We start from the raw sequence: 3,865 nt of genomic DNA on the forward strand, positions 1-3,865 counted from the left end.
GAATGAGCCACGTTTATAGGCGTTGCACTGGCATGCTGGTAAATATTTAACCAGGCTGGGCATGGTGTACTTCCAGCATTTTGGGGGGCCTAGGTGGGAGAATGGCTTGAGCCCAGGAGTTTGAGACCAGCGTGGGCAACATAGCAAGAACCCTGTCTCTACAAAAAAATACAAAAATTTGGCTGGGCGTGGTGGCTCATGCCTGTAATCCCAACACTTTGGGAGGCCGAGGTGGGCAGATCACTTGAGGCCAGGAGTTCAAGACCAGCCTGGCCAATGTGGCAAAACGCTGTCTCTACTAAAAATACAAAACTTAGCCAGGTGTGGTGGTACATGCCTGTATTCCGAGCTGTTTGGGAGGCTGCAGCATGAAAATCACTTGAACCTAAGAGGTGAAGGTTGCAATGAGCTGAGATCACACCATTGCATCCAACCTGGGCGACAGAGCTGGACTCTGTCTCAAAGAAAATACAAAAATTAGCTGGGTGTGGTGGTACGTGCCTATAGTCCCAGCTACTCAGGAGGCTGAAGTGGGAGGATCGCTTGAGCCCAGGAGGTCGAGGCTGCAGTAAACTCTGATTGCACCACTGCACTCCAGCCTGAGTAACAGAGCAAAATCATCCATATATATATATGTATGTATGTGTGTGTATATATATATACACACACACATGTGTGTATATATACATATGTGTATACACATATGTATATATGTGTGTATATATACATATGTGTATACACATATGTATATATGTGTGTATATATACATATGTGTATACACATATGTATATATGTGTGTATATATACATATGTGTATACACATATGTATATATGTGTGTATATATACATAATTTTTTTTTTTTTGAGGCAGAGTCTCGCTCTGTCGCCCAGGCTGGAGTGCAGTGGCATGATCTCAGCTCACTGCAAGCTCCACCTCCCAGGTTCACCCCATTCTCCTGCCTCAGCCTCCCGAGTAGCTGGGCCTACAGTTGCCTGCCACCACGCCCAGCTAATTTTTTGTATTTTTAATAGAGATGGGGTTTCACCATGTTAGCCAGGATGGTCTCAATCTCCTGACCTCATGATCTGCCTGCCTCAGCCTCCCAAAGTGCTGGGATTACAGGCGTGAGCCACTGCGCCCAGCCAATATATATAGATATATATATATATATATATATTTTTTTTTTTTTTTTTGAATTTAACCACCAGCTCTCTAGGGAAGAAACAGCCCTAATTTATACCATTTGCCAATTTCTACAGTGTAAATATTCCCACTGTGGTTGATTTCAAGTTACTGACAGGATGTCATTGGATGTGGAATTCAGAAGAGACAAGCAACCACCCACTATCACTCAGGATTTCCACCAGGCAGAGATAAGTAGCCTGGAGAGCATAGATAATAGTAAAAATGTAGCAGTTAGGATGCAATGCATTTGAACTATTTATTATATTTGTTTTTAACATAATTTATTTATCTGTAACTTCGTATCATTTAATTGTTAATAATACCTATATTTAACAACTGGTTTGTGAAATTCCCAAAAGTGTAGCAATCTGCTCTTGAGAACTGGCCACGGCACACACTGAGACACAAATGGATCTTCAAGAAGAGAAAGCAAAAGCCAACTTTTGGAAAATGGCCTGGAAGGTTCTACACTGCTCACTCTCTTCTTAATTTTAATTTTAATTTTATTTATTTATTTATTTATTTATTTATTTATTTTTTGAGACAGGGTCTCGCTCTGTCACCCAGGCTGGAGTGCAGTGGCGCAATCTTGGGCCACTACAACCTCCGTCTCCTGGGTTCAAGTGATTCTCCTGCCTCAGCCTCCCGAGTAGCTGGAACTACAGGTGTGGGCCACCACACCTGGCTAATTTCTTGTATTTTTAGTAGAGACGAGGTTTCACCATGTTAACCAGGATGTTCTCAATCTCCTGACCTTGTGATCCACCCACCTCGGCCTCCTGAAGGGCTGGGATTACAGGCTTGAGGCACCGCGCCCGGCCAATTTACGCTTAAGGAAAAAAAAAAGGTGCACCAGCCTGGACAATATAGTGAGATCCTGTCTGTACAAAAATTTTTAATAAATTATCCAGGTGTCATGGGCTTCAGCCTCAAGCGCATGGCCGCTCCCATTGACCATGTGGGCCAGACCATAGAGCACATGGGCTCTGGCGTGGAGCACATTGGCCCTGCCATCGAACGCGTGGGCCTGAACATGGAGCACACGGTGCTTGCAGGCATGGAGGCTGGCTTGGAGCACATGGGCCCCATGATGGATCACATGGTCACTGGCCTAGAGCACATGGGTGCCAAGAGCCTCGCGTGCATGGGCCTGGCCATGTGTGGCAGTGGCGGTGCCAGCTTTGACCGTGCCATCGGTATGGAGTGTGGCAACTTTGGAAGCTTTGCAGGTTCCCTTGGCAGAGCAGGAGACCATGCTCCTGGGCGTGGCCAGGAAGGCATGCCAAATATTTGTAAGAAATCTCCCATTCAATTTTACATGGAAGATGCTAAAGGACAAATTCAACGAGTGTGGCCACATGCTGTACACTGACATCGAAATGGAGAACAGGAAGTCCAAGGGGTGCGGTGTGGTTAAGTTTACGTCCCCAGAGGTGGCTGAGTCTGCCGGATAATGAACGACATGAAGCTGAATGGCCAAGATTGATGTTCGAATAAATAGAAATGCTTAAGCAGTTGCCTTTTTTAAACATCAATACCAGACCTCTGAATTTGTATTTTTTCTTGTTAACTTTTTTTTTTTTTTTTTTGAGACAGGGTTTCGCTCTTGTTCCCAGGCTGGAGTGCAATGGCGCAATCTCGGCTCACCACTGCCTCCCGGCTTCAAGAGATACTCCTGCCTCAGCCTCCTGAGTAGCTGGGATTACAGGTATGTAATACCATGCTGGCTAATTTTGTATTTTTAGTAGAGACAGGGTTTCTCCATGTTGGTCAGGCTGGTCTCGAACTCCTGACCTCAGGTGATCCGCCCACCCTTGGCCTCCCAAAATGCTGGGATTACAGGCATGAGCCACTGTGCCCAGCCCTCTTGTTAACCTTTTTATTTTTCTTTTCCTTTTTTTTTTTTGAGACACAGTCTCACTCTGTCGCCCAGGCTGGAGTATAGTGGTGCAATCTCAGCTCACCGCAACCTCTGCCTCCTGGGTTCAAGCGATTCTCGTGCCTCAGCCTCCCAAGTAGCTGGGACCACAGGCATGTGCCACCACGCCTGGATAATTTTTGTATTTTTAGTAGAGATGGGGTTTCACCATGTTGGCCAGGCTGGTCTCGAACTCCTGACCTCAAGTGATCCACCCGCCTTGGCCTCCCAAGTGCTGGGATTACAGGCATAAGCCACCACACTGGCTTTTTTTTTTTTTTTTTTTTTTGAGACAGAGTCTCGCTCTGTCGCCCAGGCTCAGTGCAGTGGCGCGATCTCGGCTCACTGCAAGCTCCGCCTCCCGGGTTCACGCCCTTCTCCTGCCTCAGCCTTCCGAGTAGCTGGGACTACAGGCACGCGCCACCGCGCCCGGCTAATTTATTTATTTATTTTTATTTTTGTATTTTTAGTAGAGACGGGGTTTCACCATGTTAGCCAGGATGGTCTCGATCTCCTGACCTTGTGATCCGCCTGCCTTAGCCTCCCAAAGTGCCGGGATTACAGGCATGAGCCACAGCGCCTGGCAGCTTTTTTTTTTTTTTTTTTAAATTTAGCATTTTAATTTTTTTTTTTTTTTTTTTTTTTTTTTGAGACAGAGTCTCGCTCTGTTGCCAGGCTGGAGTGCAGTGGTGCAATCTCGGCTCACTGCAACCTCCAACTCCCTGGTTCAAGCGATCTTCCTGCCTCAGCCTCCTGAGTAG

At 46.3% G+C, this 3,865-nt stretch overlaps 1 pseudogene; it reads left to right on the top strand.

The window, feature by feature from the left end:
* The first annotated feature begins 2,102 nt into the window (after window positions 1-2,102).
* On the top strand, window positions 2,103-2,697 carry LOC115931579 (heterogeneous nuclear ribonucleoprotein M-like; annotated as a pseudogene).
* The last annotated feature ends 1,168 nt before the right edge of the window (window positions 2,698-3,865 follow it).

This window comes from Gorilla gorilla, chromosome 20 (genome assembly GCF_029281585.2).
Source record: "Gorilla gorilla gorilla isolate KB3781 chromosome 20, NHGRI_mGorGor1-v2.1_pri, whole genome shotgun sequence".
Classification (NCBI taxonomy): Eukaryota; Metazoa; Chordata; class Mammalia; order Primates; family Hominidae; genus Gorilla; species Gorilla gorilla.